General features: G+C 38.6%; 2 non-coding genes across 2 annotated transcripts; both read left to right on the top strand.

Moving 5' to 3' along the window:
* Positions 1-13,019: 13,019 nt before the first annotated feature.
* Positions 13,020-13,126, top strand: LOC118484389. The gene has a single exon (XR_004873500.1). It is a non-coding gene; the product is annotated as a small nucleolar RNA R71 (small nucleolar RNA).
* A 5,962-nt stretch (positions 13,127-19,088) lies between these two features.
* On the top strand, positions 19,089-19,195 carry LOC118484486. The gene has a single exon (XR_004873597.1). It is a non-coding gene; the product is annotated as a small nucleolar RNA R71 (small nucleolar RNA).
* Positions 19,196-20,417: the final 1,222 nt, after the last annotated feature.

The raw sequence follows: 20,417 nt of genomic DNA, 5'->3' as shown, positions 1-20,417 counted from the left end.
CAACCCAACCGTTCAGGCCCACTATAAAATCAGTTTTCTTTACAATCCACTAAGTAGCTACTTATGTATAATACTAAAAAAATAATGCAGCCCATTACTAACTTGTGTTACGCCCCACCCCCATTCCAACACATCTTCTCATCATTTAATGCTTACTGACAATTATCAAAATTAACAATTTTATATGTTGGTTACATGGTGGATGGCGGCTCTATTAGACAAATTGAGGGATACCAACATGATCCATCATAACATACCCGTAGGCCACATAGTTCAACCCAGCCGTTCATTGGGCCTTTGTTTGGTCCCTTTATTGCATGACAACACATACGAATTTCCTGTGAATATATAACCTACACAATTTATTATTAGTAATACCCAAGCCGTTCCCCCATTGGACCTTCATTCGGTCCACTAGATGATCACCACCTCATAAAGATCACATGTATATAATAACTATTATTTTGTGGAAAAACATGGCCGCCACTTTTCTATAAACTCAGTAATTATTTACATAAAACCCCACACCAAATCACATACAACCGGCACATAAATGGAATCACATGGCTATCGTTTCCTTTGATTGTCCCATCCACTGAAATAGTGGGTTTGATTCTTTCAAGATTACCTCATATGATAATCATTATATTATTCATAATAACAACCATATTTAAATCAATCCTCTATCCATATACATCTTTTGGTCCAATGAACATTTAGCACACATGTGGTTTGGTCCAATAATCACACAACAACATAATATTATATTTTGATGTCATTTAATCATGAAGCAAGAATGGAATAAACATATATTCATTATCAATGCACACCATGAAACAAAGAATGGAACAAGCATATTTGACTAACCAGAAACTTAAGCGCTAAAGGGTGATATCTCGAACAGGGGGGGGGGTTTCCTGCTGCCGAACAAGTCAGATGGAAGATGCCGCACGAAGAAGATGGAGGATGGTAGGGGTTTGTTTTATTTTTAAACTAATCATAGATAGAGTTTGATTACAATTCGCATAAGTGAAGGATTTTGAAGCTAGGCCCGTTTAATTAGAGGAGCCGGTTACTGCCTTTGTTGGGCTACAAGATTAGCGGCCCAAAGCGGCCCAAGATTATTCAATTAAAGAGGAGGAATTGGGCTGGACCGCACTAATTAAAACAGGATATGTACATGAACAGGATATGGACCGAAGCCTTGATATACATGGACCTAATTATGTTGGAACACTCGTTTATATGTTAGTGGGCTAGTACGGGTATTGTGTGCGTCAACTATGCTACATGTTTCATTTGGGCCTTGTCTAATATGTGTTGATACGTTAATAGGATGTACACTAACTATGGTAATGTGGAACATGAATTATATCCGAAGTTTAGATTGTTTATTTACGAGCGTTTTCTTATTTCTATTATTGCAAGGGACGAACACAAGAATGACTAAGAAAAACAGAATCATGAGACTAAGATACTAACCATTCAAGTCCGGGTTGTCACAAACTCACTCCATCATATTCCTTCACAATTTACTCTGTCACATAAGGGATTGTCATCACTCGTCACTCACACTCATCACACCCAATAATAACTGAACGCCTCAACACCAAAGTCCAGAACACACACATTCTCCAATCACACCTCAACACCAAAGTCAAACACACACACAACCCTCCATCCACACGCAATGAGTATTACGAGTTCCCCCTCATCTACACGTGATAGCACACTTGCGGCGATGTGCTCTCACTTATCACAAGTGTCTATCACACTACCACCCCGACCACCCTAAGGTGTTTTAACAAAGTTAAAAAATATTATAAAGTGATTATTCCAATCTCTCCTCCATCATCTCTTAATTGGGATAACATATTTTATTAAAGTTAACATGTACACGTTTTAACTTACCATAAGACAAGTCCTATACCTTAATTGTGTACACGTTTTAAATTACCAGAAGACGAGTCTTACCTAAACACAAGGAGGGGGTGGTTTGCAATACCAGTTAACATCTCATGTCATTGTTAACACCTCAAATGTTAGAGTACACCCCGTAACCTTATGATCCTCCGGTCGTGCCATTGCCATACAATAATCTAGGAACGTTTCATAACACCACACGTTTTACATCTCAATTGTAACCGGATGTAGTTCGATAATGATCTAAATTGGTGTACTTAGAATTTCTGTTGCACGTCATAGGATGTAAAAGAAGATTGGATGAATCAGTTAAAGACCTACCCAACTTAGCATTTCTTACATGCTAGAACCAAGTATTAAGCAAATATTGTTCGATATGGAAGTACTAGTATTTAATCAACTTGTATATCTAGCAATAAGATTCCAATACAATCATTTTTTTGTTATTCATGATTTCATATAATTAGATTTACACATGATATTTTTTAAACAACAATTCCTAGATTTTCTATGATAAATACACCACTTATCACCTTCATGTCCCGTTAGGGATTTCACAACTAGCGTTTATTATGTGTGCTTGATCAATGAAGCAGTAAAACCCCTCTATTTATTCTTTGATTTCCGATAATTCATATACATCTGTTAATGTGGGGTAGCCCACTTGGTAGAAAATTTTGTCTCTTAGGAAAGAGGTCTCAGATTCAAACATGGCTAAAGAGAGTATTTTGTATTATTTGGTGTGAATTAAAGTAAAGTAACATTTCCGATTAAAAAAAATAATATACATCTGGCCAACACATGCATTTAACTTGGTATCAATGAAAGTTTAGTTTGGTAAGTGTGGAAAAATAGACACAAAAAAAAAAAAATATTAGATTTTTTTTAAGGAAAACTTCATTAAACACAATCAATCCGGAAACACGGGCGGCCAAACCGGCTTTTTATTGATTTATTATTTTATAAATTACTGTAAAGGATAATAAAAATAGGAAAATGGCTTTTACTAAATTGAAAAATCTATTGAAATTGTACACGTACTAATAAAACTAAATTGAAAAATCTATTAAACAGCTGGAATGTGGAAAAACAATTTCAATAATTAGGTGGATATTTGTTCCTATTTCAAATTTTCACTTGTTTCCAAAATAGATATAAAAAAGATCGTGATATAATCATTTAGTGGTTAGGTAGCTTTTTTTTTGAAAAAAAAAAATCTAATAGAATAGCTGACCAAATCGTGATATCAATAATCTAATAGAATAGAATATAATAAAGGAGTTATTCATAATTTTTCCACATGAGAAAAAAATGTATGGGGATTCTCAAACACCTTGATAATACAATATTTAATGTTTTAAAATGCGGATCTATTATCATATCAGTGAAAATACTAGTTTCTTAACCTTATTCTTCTTCTTCGTAGTTTTCGTCCGATTTGAGATCACGAACTGGGTTACGATATGGATTGTTTTGGTAGTGTGAGGTAGGCTTGCGATACGCGAAACGGTTGGTGATAAAGTAAAATGACCGTTAGCGACTTTAGTTGGCATGTTTGGGTGGGATAAATGTGACACCCCGTGAAAACATTTAAACACACCAGCTTGTCAGTGGCTGCGCACTAAATTTCGGAACGAAGTTTCTTGAAACTTGAGGATAATGTGATAGTTCGGATTTTCCCGCATGTTTTATTTTATGATGTAGCTTTGTGAAATTATTATGTGAAAGTAATAAAGGGAATTATTATATGTGTAATTCTCCTATATATTAAAATTTGAATCAAATGAACACTATAGTACATATATAATAAAATATTATATATAGGTTTTTTTAGTTTTCTTAATATTCTCTTATATATTAAAATTTGAATCAAATGAAGAATATAGTACACATATAATAAAATATTATATATAGGTTTTTTTAGTTTTATTATCTTAATATTATAATAATTGTTATCTCCTTTACTTTTTAAGTCTGATAAGCTTGGTGTTAACCAGTGTTTGTATCAAAAATACCGGTTCGTTATCGTTACATGAAGGTAAAAACTAGCACAGCCTGGTACATAAAACGCCAAAAGTTGGTACCAGATTGAGTTTGATAATCTTTTAGTTCGAAAAAATTGGTAATGCTACCCAATACTATTTGCTCATCCCTGATCAGGGGTACCGTACGAACACCAACGGTATCATACAACTTTTTTTTTTTAGTTTCAGGGGTAAGGATGAGCTCGGTGCCAACTGATACCGAATCGGTATTGGTACCGAAAATACCGGTTACGGTATCGGTATATGAAGATAAAAACCGGTACTAGGAACGCCAAACGTCAGTACCGAATTGGTACTTAGGATCTTTCGGTTCAGGAAATTCGGTACCGCTACCCATTACTATTTGCTCATCTCTGACTACGGGCTTTTACCGAAAAACATCATTACCATACAACTTTTTTAGTTGATTTTCTTTCGGTTATTGTTAGTGTTTTTTCTACATTTTCTTTTTATTCTTGTCAGCGATTCCGTGTGCAACGCGCTCGTAGTGATTTTAAAAACAATTTACAACATCAAATAATTTATTTCTCCTCTCAAAATCACTCTTATTAGATTTTTTACACATGTGTAAATGTAACAAATTTACGCATGTGTAAATGGCAAACTTATACATGTGTGGATTTTTTTATTTACGAATTCACGTAAATTTGAACGTGTAAATTAAATTTCTAACATTGTAATCGAATAATAATGATAAGTGTAAAAAGAAATTTTGAATTTGAATTGTTTTTGACCAAGTTCTCGTGGTTTTTTTATTCGTTCTCACGGTTCTCACAATAGTTAGCGTTTTCATTTAAACCCTCCCCTATATATATACGGGATCAGGAGAAAACTCCCAAAAGTGTGACAACGGTGAGAACGCATCCTGGCCCAACACGTGGCGCGCGATATAATTAGGGCGTATGAGTTTTTTTGTCATTTTATCTTCCGCTTTTCCAATTCCGCTTTTCACAATATTGCTTCATTTTTGGCGTTTAAGATTTTTTCCCGATAACCAAATTCAATAATTACATGACGTTTTAATGGTTTCATTGCATTAATATTTTGGCGTTTATGGCGTTTCCAAATCGTAGGCCATTGGAACCCTAAGGGTCAGAAAATATCTCTGAATGGCTTCATCCATACTAAGGGGCTGTTTGTTTACCTCTTAATGAGACTCTTAATGGTTCAGACCTCTTACTGGTTCAACACTTAATGGTTCAGACTGTTTGTTTCATGAGCAGATGTCTGAATGGTTTAGACATTTTCCTCTGAATGGTTAAGATTTATACAGAGTCTGAATGGTTAAGATCTCTAATCTGACTTGGTCAGACATTTGCCTCTAAACGGTTAAGTATTGTAAGGTTCTTAATGGTTCAGACCTCTTACTGGTTCAGCACTTAATGGTTCAGACCTCTTACTGGTTTAGCACTTAACCATTCAGATGTTGCCAAACAGCCCCTAAGTATGGCCAGGTCTTTTTAGGATGATGCCCCATTTTTTTTCTTAGATTCAAAGGCTTTTTAGACAAGATGACCCATTGTTCTATTATTTTTTATATACATTTTGGCGTTTGTGGTATCTTGGCGTTTTACAATCGGAAAATTATATTACAACCATAGAGGAAAAAAATAGAGGCGCAAAAAATAAATTAGAAATCCTAATCGGATCTCTCTTCACAATCTTCACTATCATCAGTCTCTCTCTTCTTTAATACTACAAGAACTGTCACCAAATATATGGCATTTTATGTAAAACTGAACAAACCCATCGGTCTGATTATTTTGTTTGTTCGTTTGTTTGAAGTGGCTTTTGTGGATGTTTGGGGACATAGATCGATGACGTGTGAGTGGGTTTTTCGCTTTACTCTTCAACTTGATCTTCATCTTTATAATCATCCTACTCTTCAGTATCATTGATCTCTTCTCCTCATCCAGGCCTTCTTCAAGAACAAAGAACAAAAAATGACATATGACTGTCATCAGTATCTTTTTCTTGAAGATCCATCTCATCCAGCAAAATCTTACTGAGTTACTCCCCTCACCTAACAATCCATTCAGTGAAACTTCACGAAGAACAATGTTGAATATCCAAGAAAGCATGTTAGCCATCTTTGATTTTTTTTTTTAATTTATTGGCGTTTTACAAGAAGTGGTATTTAGGAATATTGGCATTTGTTTTTTTGGTGTGATCAAATGGAAGTTGCTAAGAGGTATCATTTTATAGGATGTCTTTGGCGCGTAGGTTAGGCGGTATATTATTATAATAAAGTATTCATCGTTTCAGTTACTGTTTGTAATTATTGTTTTTGATATGTTTTATCTCTGAAGTCTGTAACACGTCCCATCTTTCAAGTTTGGTGTTTTAGATTTTAATATAATAAACTTTCCGTCGCTTCAGTTTTACTATTTTGTAGTTATTGTTTCTAGTTACCTTTTCGAGATTTTGGCGTTTTTTATTTTTAATGAGGTTTTATATAAAGATGGCACTTTGTTCTATTTTTTCTTGTACATTGGTTTTTATACTTTTTTTTAGGTTTTTATAATACTTGTCCAAAGTAATTTTATTATAGTTTGAGAGTTTTGGTGCGTTTTGTGGCATGATGACGTTTTCACAAGCATTTGTCTGTGTGGTGTTTTTATTATATATGGCGTTGTTATTATATAACAATCAATTGAAAAATAAAATTAAAAAAAATATAAACAATTGATCTTCCAAATCTTCACTGTCACCAGTCTCTTTCTTTTTTTGAAACATCTTCACTGGCTATTTCGACTTTCGTATGATTCATTTTGTTTTTTTTTTTGTTTTTGAAGTAGCTTTTTTTATCGCCGTGTGGAAGCACAAAGTCTGAAATCAGCCTCTTTTTCTTGAAGATTTGTCAATCTCATGCAGCAAAATATTATTGAGTTACACCCTTCAGCTAACAATCCATTCGTCTAAACTTCACGTAGAACAATATTGAATATCCAAGGAACGATGTTTGATTTTTTAACTTTTTGGCGTTTTACCGAGAAAAAGAACGCCACTAAATAACCTTAAACCTCTAAATTTCATCATGCTAAACTCAATAATGTTTTGCTGTATGAGATGGACAACATTTGTTAATCCTCAGTTAAGAAAGATGTCTAACAATGTTGTCCACCCCATACTGCTAAACTTTATTGAGAATAAAACTCAATATTGTTTTTGTATGTTTTGGCGTTATAAATTGGATGGAAGTTGAGGATAAAGTTAATAAGATTTTACTCAATGAAATGGATAATATCCTCACTTAAGGATTTTGTCTATTACGTTGAGCGAAACCTTACCGACAACCAAACTGAATTTCAAAGAAACGTTTTGTTTTAGAGGATATTTGATGTTTGGGTTTTTTGGTGTTTCTAAGACGAATGGTATATATTAAATATGGTGTTTGGGGTTTTGTGTGTTTTAATGGAAGGTCTGAGATGTTGTATATATAGGATGTTTTTGGTGGGATTTTATTATAATAAATGCTAGTAATTAAGTCCCGTCGTTTCAGTCACTGTTTGTTCAGCTTTATCATTTAAAACAAGTTTGGTGTTTTATATCTAATGACGTTTAAGATTAGGATGGTGTGTGCTATGTAGGTTAAGGCGGTAATTTAATGGCGTTTTGTTCATGAGATGGCGTTTTGTGTAGAGAAGTCAAAACACTTTTTTACCCTTAATGAAGCACGCCACACTAATAAAAGTGATGTTATTTATGAAAACGCCACCGCGTCATCTAGTCCATAGATTGCTTTGATCTGACGATCCATAACCGTTCTCTCCGTTCACACACTTTTCACCGTTTTCTTTAAATCCTGACCCTATATATATATATATATATATATATATATATAGAGGCCAGTTAACGTACATTACGGCTTAACGTACGACCAGTACGACAGGTAATTACGCACGTTTATTTCAAAATCACGCACGTTATAAACTAAAAAACCCAAATCACGCATGTTGAAAAACATTAATCACGCATGTTGAAAACATTAATCACGCATGTTATACCTATAATCACGCACGGTGTCGTATGTGATGTACGTTAAGCCGTAATGTATTTTACACTTTTTCTATATATATATACATATATATAAATGAGTGTATAAGTGTGCGGCAAATGGAATGACAGCCTCACACCACCCCCATCTCACACAAGCCTTTGGTCGCACACCCCTATATCAAACGATTGGGCTGCACCTTCTAAGCTTAAGACTGCACCTTTTATAACCCAAGTCCACTACACGGCCCATGAGAAACCCTAAGGGCACCGCACACTAATTGGTGTGTGTGTGCAGTATCTGGGAGCCGTATTTAAACCCCATTTCAGCCGGCATATTGAATGACTGGCAACAAATCATTAGAGCATCAATCCCTAAAAACATTCCCCTCTCTCTACTTTCTCTCTCCAGAAAACCCTAAAACACACTGTTTCCTCTCCTTCTTCTTCGGGCTTGCAAAGCATCATCATCATTCTTGACAGACCATGTCGTCCCAATCAGTCAAAAACCCAATTAACCTAGGTAGCTAGGATAAGTCGAGTATCATATTCACGAAGAGCATATGGTCAGTATTACACGACCTGTTCGATTAGTTGGACTATTTACAAAAATGTACAAAGTAATTATGAAGCTTGCCAATTTTCTTTGTTTATTTGGTTTAAAAAGAAATTGGAGTGAAGCGACAAATTGTTATTATCTAAAACAATGGTTTATTAACTAAGATTGCAAAACTTACTAAGTGGTTGAAAATAAGAATTTAGAAACAAGTTCCACACCTGGTTCGATAATTGCTACACCTAGGGTTCCTACACGTTTTAGCTTGATTCAGTTGCATATAGTGATTAACGAATTTAGTATCACATGGCTTAGGTGCCAAAAGCTATCAACGTCATAGACAACGGACTGCAATGCACTTCTTTACCAAGAACATGTAAATCCTAACCTAAGATAAGGCATAATTGCGCATAACCATTTCGTAAAGTCAAATTTTATCATCACTCGACAATTTATGAATTCGAAACAAATGCAAGACAATTATCAAAGGTTTCAAATACTAAACAACTTGTCACGGAAACAAATCAAACACAAATGTATAAACCTTAGAATTCTTACAAAAATCTACACCGGGGTGAAACTGAGGAGACTATCCGCTCATGGTTGAAGGAACGGGATCACCACATGATGAACACGAACACCAAGCATGACCATGAGTCTTGGAGGAATGATGTAGGTTAGCGGTTAGGGTTTGGATGGTCGAGAATGGATTGTGGATTGGATGATGTTGATGATGATGAAGGATTAGGGTTAGGAGTTGTGTTGGATGATAGGTTAGAGGTTAGGGATATTAGAGGTGAAGAAGATGCGAAGGAGATCCTCCAAGATGTGTTTTTGAACTCTCCAAACTCATAACTGCTCGAAAATGGTCCAAGAATCCGGTTTAACTCGTCCCGAATTGAACAACAACAAAAATTCACGACTGGCATCAGGGGAGGCCATCGTCGACGGCCTGGTTTGGCGTCAGCGACGCCTTACCAAAACCTAAAATATCTTTGACGCCTTATTTCGCTGTTTACGCACATTTCGGGCCGACGGGGTTAACTAAAGCGCATCGCCGACGGCCTAGGTGGGCGTTGGTGCGTGTTGAGTGCAATATGATTTTTATTGATATTTTGAGCCCATTTTACGAATTAGTCAAGTTTTAAATTTATAAAACACGATATTCTATTAACACTAAACACACACTTGGGCAAGTGCACCCATCGTGAGCGTAGTATAGTGTTGGTAAGATACCGAGGTCGTCCAAGGACAAAAGAGCTTTTAATACCGGTTTCCTCAACGTCTAATCAATCTAAATTTTTGAGAAGAAAATTCACCTTCAATATTAGAAACTATTTATTAAAGTCATTAATACAAACCCAAATAAAAAGTGTCAGAAGATTAAAAATCAAAAGTAATACATTAAAAACTTGTCTTAACCAAGTGATGTAAGAGGCTTAGCCAAACATTGCCTTTGATTGGCAAGAACTCTTACAACCAAGTGACGTTACCCTCGGCTAAGTGGTTTGAGTCAGCAACGATACAATCCTAAGAAGCCGGTTTAAAGTATTAATAGTAGTTTACATATGAGGGGTTCAAGCTATTCGCACCCCCGCCATCCAATATCAGTGGGTATTGAAGGAGGTCCTAGTAAGCTTGAACCAGGTCCTCGCAGGATGTATACACTGAACGAGACAAGAACTTTACCAAACCATCCCCATAACCCCCTTCCAGGTAGTTAACGCGCTTTATATAGACCGTAAAGACACGAATGATGACATTATTTACTTTATATAGACAGTAAAGTAACCTCAAGACACCGTGAGAAAATGATAAAGAAAATTTACCTTCAATATAAGAAACTATTTATTAAAGTCATTAATACAAACCCAAATAAAAAGTGTCGGAAGATTAAAAATCAAAAGTAATACATTAAAAACTTGTCTTAACCAAGTGATGTAAGAGGCTTAGCCAAACATTGCCTTTGATTGGCAAGAACTCTTACAACCAAGTGACGTTACCCTCGGCTAAGTGGTTTGAGTCAGCAACGATACAATCCTAAGAAGCCGGTTTAAAGTATTAATAGTAGTTTACATATGAGGGGTTCAAGCTATTCGCACCCCCGCCATCCAATATCAGTGGGTATTGAAGGAGGTCCTTGTAAGCTTGAACCAGGTCCTCGTAGGATCTATACACTGAACGAGACAAGAACTTTACCAAACCATCCCCATAACCCCCTTCCAGGTAGTTAACACGCTTTATATAGACCGTAAAGACACGAATGATGACATTATTTACTTTATATAGACAGTAAAGTAACCTCAAGACACCGTGAGAAAATGATAAAGAAAATTCACCTTCAATATAAGAAACTATTTATTAAAGTCATTAATACAAACCCAAATAAAAAGTGTCGGAAGATTAAAAATCAAAAGTAATACATTAAAAACTTGTCTTAACCAAGTGACGTAAGAGGCTTAGCCAAACATTGCCTTTGATTGGCAAGAACTCTTACAATCAATCTTGGATCCCGAGACTACTACACACTCTAAAGATGGATGATGGATGATGGTGATGAGTGTTTGTGTTGTAGTGGTGGTGGAGTGGTGGCAAAGTGGGAGAGTAGTGGTTTGCCAAGGGATGCCCTATAAGTGAACCAAGCACCCCCTTTTATAGCCAGAACAGAGCACTGGCCACAGCCCCGTGTCCAGTGGGCACGCCCCGTGGCCATCCTTTTCTCTTCCTTCATTAATTGCAAGTGTCAGCAGAGGGCCCCACACGACCCCGTGTCTCCTGGACATGGCCCCGTGGTAAACTCTTTGTTGTACTATCAAGATTCTGCGTATCTTAGAGTTGACCACGCCCCGTGTTGAGCTGGGCACGCCCCCGTGGTGGGCATAGAAGTTTCTACAGGTTTGTCTTGTTGTGCAGGTTCCTGACCACGCCCCATGCCCAGCTGGGCACGGCCCCATGGTCAGGCTCTATTGCTTTGTTTTTTCTTTGGGAGATGCTGCCGAATGGTCGGGCATGTCATGTTTATTACTTCTTTTTGTATTTATGTTGGTTTTGGCTACTTATTTGCTCCTTTTGTTCTTTTAAGCTTGTTTGCTACTGTAAATTCAAAAGGAAGAAAGAAACACGCTTTTCCAATTAATTCTCGACGACACATTGTGGGTGTTTAATAGACCTATCGGCAAGTTGTATGCTCATCTTTGTGGGGCTCGTTTTTCCTAGTCCGATTCGGTCAAACATTGATACGGGCATGAGATTTATGCTAGCCCCAAGGTCGGCTAGTGCATTTCGTACAGGTGATCTCCTAATGGAGCAAGGGATGGTGAAGCTTACGGGGTCGATTATCTTTTGTGGGAGTTTGTTGAGGAGTACGGTGGAGCGTTCTTCACTTAGGTTGACCAATTGCAATGTTTCAATCTTTCTTTTGTGGGTGAGGAAGTCTCTCACGAATTTTGAGTAATTCGGCATTTGCGTGAGGACTTCTACAAATGGAAGATTGATATGCAATTGTTCTAGTAAGTTAATGAATTTTGTGAATTGCTCTTCGGTCTTTTGGCGAAGCAACCGACCGGGGTAGGGTACCGAGGGGTTTTTGGTAGGTTCAGAATTTTGTGGGGGAGTTATTTCTTTGTGGGTCAAGGGAGAGTTTGTGGTTTGGTTGGGTGGATTATTGTTGGTTAAGGGTAGTGGGGTTTCCTCGGGACCTACGGTCCGGTTTCTTAGTGTTATGAGGTGTACTTGCGCCTTTCTGTTGGTTTCGTATTGCTAGGTAATGCGCCTTGTGGTCTTTCGGAGAAATTTTGGGCTACTTGACTTAGTTGTTTTCAATGTTTTGTATACTAGCTTGTTGATTTCTAAAGTTGGATTCCGTTTGTAGGAATCGATCCGAGTACCTTTTGTCAGTTTCGAAGATGAGGCGCGTAATGAGGTCTTCAAGCCTCTCCCGTCCCCCTGGTTGTTATTGAGTGAAATTTTGTGACTCATTTATTGGTTGTTGTTGAAAGTTTGGTAGTTGATTTTGATTTTGTTGGTTACTATTATTTCCGGGCTCCCTCCAACCATGGTTAGGATGGTTACGCCATCCTTGGTTGTAGGTACCGGTTGGTGGACCCGACGGCCTAGGTCGATTATCAATGTAGTTTACCATTTCCGTTTGATTTTCCATTTCTTTCATACAACTCCATTTTTCTTGTGGCCTACCACACCCTTCACAAGCCATAGCCGAGGCCGTTTTTGCCATTTCTAACTTTTTGATTTTTAAAGATAGGGCCTCGATTTGGGCTTGTAAAGAGGTGCTCTCATCTACTTTATGGGTGCCCGGGGCAATAGATTTTGAGCCTCGGGGGGTGTGCCATTGAAAATTGTTTTGAGCAATTTCGTCAATTTGATAATAAATTTCATTTGGGCGTCGATTACCTAGGAGTCCCTTGGAGCTTGAGTCGAGTGTTTGTCTCGTGTGCGGCAATAATCCATTATAGAAAGTGGATACTTGTTGCCACACTGCGAGACCATGATAAGGACATTTCCTCAATTGCTCCTTGAACCTTTCCCAAGTTTCACATAAGGATTCCCCGTCCTCTTGTGAATATGTATTGATTTCAGTCATTAATTTAGCGGTTTTAGAGGGCGGGAAATACTTATATAGAAATATTTGGGCAAGTTCATTCCAAATGATTACCGAACCACTTGGGAGGGTGTTTAGCCAAGCCTTAGCTCAGTCTTTTAGTGAAAATGGGAACATTCGGAGGCGGACAACGTTGTTTGAAGCTCCTTTGATCCGGAAAGTGTCACATATTTCAAAAAGTTGGAAATATATAAATGGGGATCTTCATCAGCTAGGCCATGGAAGGTTGTGGAATTTTGGAGCATTTAGATCAAATGCGGCTGAAGTTCGAAGTTGTTGGCATCAACATTAGGTGCATTGATGGCGGCTCCGAGATTACCGACCATTGGCCGTAGGCCGTAGGCCGTAGGTAATCCATTAGGGTATGCTGATCCGCCATTGGGAGTTGGTCCCTCGAAGCCTTCTCTTGATTTTTGGCTTTTAGTTTTTTTCTTAGAAAACGTTCGGGCTCGTCTAGAGGTTCTTTTATGCCTTTATTGGAACTAGAGCTCGTGCACTGCGTAGAGAGTTCAGGCCCTGCGATTGAGTTCCAAGTCTTGCGATAAAAACAAAAAAGAATGTCGGTGAGATTTCTCACCACGGCCCAGTGGTCGTGGTTATAGTGTTGTTTTCTGGATGCCAGTTACTGGGGAGTTCAACACGGCCCCATGGTCACTCTTCGGTAACTCAGAAAACAAAAACTGCTAGTAAGAATAATGGGCACGACCCCGTGTTCGACCGGGCACGACCCGTGCTGAGTTCTGCAGAAACTGAAAAACTAAGAAAAATCCTAAAAAAAGATAAAAATAAATAAAAATAATTAGGCCGTTGATTTTAAACTTTCTTAAAATCCTTGTGTCCCCGGCAACGGCGCTAAAAACTTGGTGGTGCGTGTTGAGTGCAATATGATTTTTATTGATATTTTGAGCCCATTTTACGCATTAGTCAAGTTTTAAATTTATAAAACACGATATTCTACTAATACTAAACACACACTTGGCAAGTGCACTGATCGTGGGCGTAGTATAGTGTTGGTAAGATACAGAGGTCGTCCAAGGACACACGAGCATTTAATACCGGTTTATCCTCAACGTCTAATCGATCTAAATTTTTGAGAAGAGTTTTGAAACATGAAAATAAAACTAAAAATGTAAAGATAAATAAAATGAAAAACAAATAGACAAGATAGAATCACTTGGATCCAACTCGTCTTTAATGTATCCTTTGATGATTTTCGCACTTTCGGACTTTTTAAGAGATTATCATAGTTATAGTAGTAGGCCCCTCTTTTAAAGGTGGCGTTACCCTCAACCCAGTGGTTTGAGTCAGTAGGGATACAATCCCAAAGGGTCGGAATATTGAAAGACAATTAAGTTAGTTATTAATGCGAAAAGTGGTAGGCCCCACTTTTGAAGGTGGCGTTACCCTCAGCTAAGTGGTTTGAGTCAGCAAGGATACAATCCCAAGAAGCCGGTTTAAAGTATTAATAGTAGTTTACATATGAGGGGTTCAAGCTATTCGCATCCCCGCCATCCAATACCAGTGGGTATTGAAGGAGGTCATAGTAAGCTTGAACCAGGTCCTCGCAGGATCTATACACTGAACGAGACAAGAACTTTACCAAACCATCCACCTAACCCCCTTCCAGGTATTTAACGCGCTTTATATAGATCGTAAAGACACGAATGATGACATCATTTACTTAATTGTCATTAATACAAACCCAAATAAAAAGTGCCGAAAGATTAAAAATCAAAATTAATACATTAAAAACTTGTCTTCACCAAGTGATGCAAGAGGCTTAGCCAAACATGGCTTTTGATCGGCAAGAACTCTTACAATCAATCTTGAATCCCGAGACTACTACACACTCTAAAGATGGATGATGGATGATGGTTGTGGGTGTTGGTGTTGTAGTGGTGGTGGAGTGGTGGCAAAGTGGGAGAGTAGTGGTTTGCCAAGGGATGCCCTTCAAGTGAACCAAGCACCCCCTTTTATAGCCAGAACATAGCACTGGCCACGGCCCCGTGTCCAGTGGGCACGCCCCGTGGCCATCCTTTTCTCTTCCTTCATTAATTGCAAGTGTCAGCAGAGGGCCCCACACGACCCAGTGTCTCCTGGGCACGGCCCCGTGGTCAACTCTTTGCTGTACTATCAAGATTCAGCGTATCTTAGAGTTGACCATGCCCCGTGTTGAGCTGGGCACGCCCTCGTGGTGGGCGTAGAAGCTTCTACAGGTTTGTCTTGTTGTGCAGGCTCCTGACCACGCCCCATGCCCAGCTGGGCACGACCCCGTGGTCAGGCTCTGTTGCCTTGTTTTTGGTTCGGGAGATGCTGCCGAAGGGTCGGGCATGTCACGTTTATTCCTTCTTTTTGTATTTATGTTAGTTTTGGCTGCTTATTTGCTCCTTTTTTTCTTTTAAGCTCGTTTGCTCCTGTAAATTCAAAAGAAAGAAAGAAACACGCTTTTTCCAACATTAGTACTAAAAAGGGTTCGTTTTATGCCTCATTTGATGTAATTTATATATTGCATTTTGCACACATCAAATACCCCCACACTTGAATCTTTGCTTGTCCACAAGCAAAACTCATCAATATGTGGCTTACACACCCAAATGGAAGAGATAGAGAAGACGTTTTGGGCTTATCTTGAGTGTCGGGAATCCAAGATCTTTATTGAGTTTTATTTTTATCTTATTTACAATCCTATTCGTTATGATTTTTTCGAACACTTTATAAGAAAAATCATTTATTTGGGCAAAACATGCTTCTTTAAAATTCCATTTACATACAAGTTCACATACCTTACGGGAGATCACTCAACACTCGGCCGATTTGTGTATTTTTGTGAAACGCTCGAGACCAACATATAACGTACTTCTACCATATGCTTGCCAAGCGATCAAACCTCCTTCTTTTTAAATATAAATCTTTGTAAATATCAAGAGGACTTGGGGAAGGGTTAGGCTTGGGCTAAGGGTAGGTGGTTTTTGGTTAGTGGTTAGTAAAAATGGCGAAAAGCGTGAGTTGTCATAAAACTTTTTGTTTTTGTGACTTTTATTCAAACTAAGCATACTCAAACAAGATTTTCTTTGAGGAACTTGTTTGTTTATTGCAAGACTTTCATTTTTTTTCATGTCACAAGATAACCGAGCTTTTTAGTAAAACAAATGGATTTAAAAAGAAAAAGGTTTTGGTGGGTAATGGGTGTTTTGTTTTTCGGGTTTTGAAACGAAAAGGTTTAGGCTCAAAGGGGTTAACTAGGCGGATTTTGGGTAGGTGATAAAAAATTGTAAAATAATGGTTTTGAAAGGAAAATGGGTTAGTCCTAATGCCTCCATCATTTACTTGGGTTCAAGTTGGTAAGGACCGGGAATGTATCGTCTTGGCAAGTTCTAGAGTCGTAAGAACCAAGCGGCTATTTACACAAGAAACGAAAAATGAGCATTTAGTTTAGAGATATATGCATGTATGCTCAATAAAGGCTCAAAACTCACTTGTTATTGGAATGGGTTTATAATGTGATCAAGTATATATAATCAAATTTTAAATAGATTTGTCATGCCTTTTTATAATTTTCTCATTTGGTTCTTTTTATCACGATGCTATCGGCTGTAAATTTATAAAAATATAACCTTTTTAGAACTTGTTATTCCCGAATTAAACCAAGATAAGTAAAAAATTGAAAATTTTTGAAAAAAATTGGGGTAATTAGCGGTTCCAATAGAGTTTTGTGTAAAGCTTGTTATTAGGACTTGCAAGATTCAAGGTTTTAGCATCCCCCCACACTTAAATTACACATTGTCCTCAATGTGTCCCAAAAACAAGTTTTTAGGTTGATTCGAATGTATAAAGGTGTTGAAAAACAAGTTTTTCTATTACTGGGCGTCTGGCCATGGCCCCGTGTGGTCCGGGCACGGCCTTGTGGTCAGATTGCCAGTACCAAATTTTAACAGAAGGCTGGCCACGGGGCGTGTTCAGTGAGCATGACCCATGGTCAGTTACCTGAACTGGGACTTTTTTCTGCAGAGCCTGGGCACGGGGCATGTTGGGCTGAGCATGGCCTCGTGCTGCACATGCTGTAATGTTGGAAAAGTTGACGGAAGGCTCTGTTTTCGTGCATGGGGTGTGGTTTTAACGTCCCTTTGGCAAATTCCATCTTTTCTAGTGTGATTTATTCCTAAAAAGTAAGACTAAACTAGAAAACATAAAATTTAAACTAAATTAGAAACTACAGATAGTTCCACGGAATGCCTTCGTGGTGCACCACGTTTATAAGGGTCCTTGGCTAGACCCAAAGTCAGTCATATGTTACCCAAGCGGGATGTCTCACATCCCGTGTTGCACCGTCGGAGAGCGTCATCCAAGCTTGAGTCTATGATATCCATGTAGTTGACCGGGTCGTCCTCCACTCTTTTTTCAACCCTGAATTTCATCTCCTTGTCTCCAACCCTCAATGTTAACTTCCCGTCACTCATATCCACCAGGGCACGAGCGGTGGAAAGGAATGGTCTTCCTAGAATGAGTAGAACTTGGGTGTCTTCCTCCATGTCGAGTATGACAAAGTTGGCCGCGAAGACAAAGTCTCTGACTTTTACCAATAAATTCTCGACGACACCTTGTGGGTGTTTGATTAACCTATCGGCAAGTTGTATGCTCATCTGTGTGGGGCTCGTTTTACCTAGTCCGAGTCGGTCAAACATTGATGCGGGCATGAGATTGATGCTAGCCCCAAGGTCGGCTAGTGCATTTCGTAGATGTGATCCCCCAATGGAGCAAGGGATGGTGAAGCTTCCGGGGTCGATTTTCTTTTGTGGGAGTTTGTTGAGGAGTACGGCGGAGCATTCTTCACTTAGGTTGACCAATTGCAATGTTTCAATCTTTCTTTTGTGGGTGAGGAAGTCTCTCATGAATTTTGAGTACATCGGCATTTGCGTGAGGACCTCTACAAATGGAAGATTGATATGCAATTGTTTTAGTAAGTTAATGAATTTTGTGAATTGCTCGTCGGTCTTTTGGCGAAGCAACCGACCGAGGTAGGGTACCGAGGGGTTTTTGGTAGGTTCGGAATTTTGTGGGGGAGTTGTTTCTTTGTGGGTCAAGGGCGAGTTTGTGGTTTGGTTGGGTGGATTATTGTTGGTTGAGGGTACTGGGGTTTCCTCGAGACCTACGGTCAGGTTTCGTAGTGTTATGAGGTGTACTTACGCCTTTGGGTTGGTTTCGGTATTGCTAGGTAATGCGCCTTATGGTCTTTCAGAGAAATTTTGGGCTAGTTGACTTAGTTGTTTTTCAATGTTTTGTATACTAGCTTGTTGATTTTCTAAAGTTGGATTCCGTTTGTAGGAATCGATCCGAGTACCTTTTGTCGGTTTCGAAGATGAGGCGTGTAATGAGGTCTTCAAGCTTCTCTCGTCCCCCTGGTTGTTGTTGAGTGAAATTTTGTGACTCATTTCTTGGTAGTTGTTGAAAGTTTGGTCGTTGATTTTGATTTTGTTGGTTATTATTATTTCCGGGCTCCCTCCAACCAAGGTTAGGCTGGTTACGACATCCTTGGTTGTAGGTACCGGTTGGGGGATCCAACGGCCTAGGTCGATTATCAATGTAGTTTACCATTTTTGTTTGATTTTCCATTTCTTTCATACAACTTCATTTTTCATGTGGCCCACCACACCTTTCACAAGCCATAACCGAGGCCGTTTTTGCCATTTCTAACTTTTTGATTTTTGAAGATAGGGCCTCGATTTGGGCTTGTAAAGAGGTGCTTTCATCTACTTTATGGGCGCCCGGGGCAATAGATTTTGAGCCTCGGGGGGTGTGTCATTGAAAATTGTTTTGAGCAATTTTCTCAATTTGATTATAAATTTCATTTGGGCGTCGATTACCTAGGAGTCCCTCGGAGCTTGAGTCGAGTGTTTGTCTCGTGTGCGGCAATAATCCATTATAGAAAGTGGATACTTGTTGCCACACTGCGAGACTATGATGAGGACATTTCCTCAATAGCTCCTTGAACTTTTCCCAAGTTTCATATAAAGATTCCCTGTCCTCTTGTGAATATGTATTGATTTCAGTCATTAATTTAGCGGTTTTAGAGGGCGGGAAATACTTATATAGAAATTTTTAGGCAAGTTCATCCCAAGTGATTACCGAACCACTTGGGAGGGTGTTTAGCCAAGCCTTAGCTCGGTCTTTTAGTGAAAATGGGAACATTCGGAGGCGGACGACGTCGTTTGAAGCTCTGTTGATCCGGAAAGTGTCACATATTTCCAAAAAGTTGGTAATATGTAAATGGGGATCTTCATCAGCTAGGTAATGGAAGGTCGCGAAATTTTGGAGCATTTGGATCAAATGCGGCCGAAGTTCGAAGTTGTTGGCATCGACATTCGAAGCATTGATGGCGGCTCGAGATTACCGACCGTGGGCCATAGGTAATCCATTAGGGTACGCTGATCCGCCATTGGGAGATGGTCCCCCGAAGCCTTCTCTTGATTTTTGGCTTTTACTCTTTTTCTTAGAAAGCGTTTGGGCTCGTCTAGAGGTTCTTTTATGTCTTTATTGGAATTGGAGCTCATGCACTGCGTAGAGAGTTCAGGCCCTGTGATTGAGTTCGAAGTCCTGCGATAAAAACAAAAATGAATGTCGATCAAATTTCTCACCACGGCCCTGTGGTCAATGACCATGGCCCGTGGTCGTGGTTACAGTGCTGTTTTTTGGATCCCAGTTACTGGGGAGTTTAGCACGGCCCCGTGGTGCACCGCCACGGCCCCGTGGTCACTCTTCGGTAACTTAGAAAACAAAAACTGTCAGTAAGAATAATGGGCACGACCCCGTGTCCGACCGAGCACAGCCCGTGCTAAGTTCTGCAGAAACTGAAAAACTAAAGAAAATCCTAAAAAATAGAAAAATAAATAAAAATAATTAGGCCGTTGATTCTAAACTTTCTTAAAATCCTTGTGTCCCCGTCAACGGCGCCAAAAACCTGGTGCGTGTTGAGTGCAATATGATTTTTATTGATATTATGAGCCCATTTTACGCATTAGTCAAGTTTTAAATTTATAAAACACGATATTCTACTAACACTAAACACACACTTAGGCAAGTGCACCTATTGTGAGCGTAGTATAGTGTTGGTATGATACCGAGGTCGTCCAAGGACACAAGAGCTTTTAGTACCAGTTTATCCTCAACGTCTAATCGATCTAAATTTTTGAGAAAAGTTTTGAAACATGAAAATAAAACTAAAAATGTAAAGATAAATAAAATGAAAAACAAATAGACAAGATAGAATCACTTGGATCCAACT

Source organism: Helianthus annuus, chromosome 11 (assembly GCF_002127325.2).
Source record: "Helianthus annuus cultivar XRQ/B chromosome 11, HanXRQr2.0-SUNRISE, whole genome shotgun sequence".
In the NCBI taxonomy this organism is placed as follows: domain Eukaryota; kingdom Viridiplantae; phylum Streptophyta; class Magnoliopsida; order Asterales; family Asteraceae; genus Helianthus; species Helianthus annuus.
This window is presented reverse-complemented; position numbering and strand designations above follow the sequence as displayed.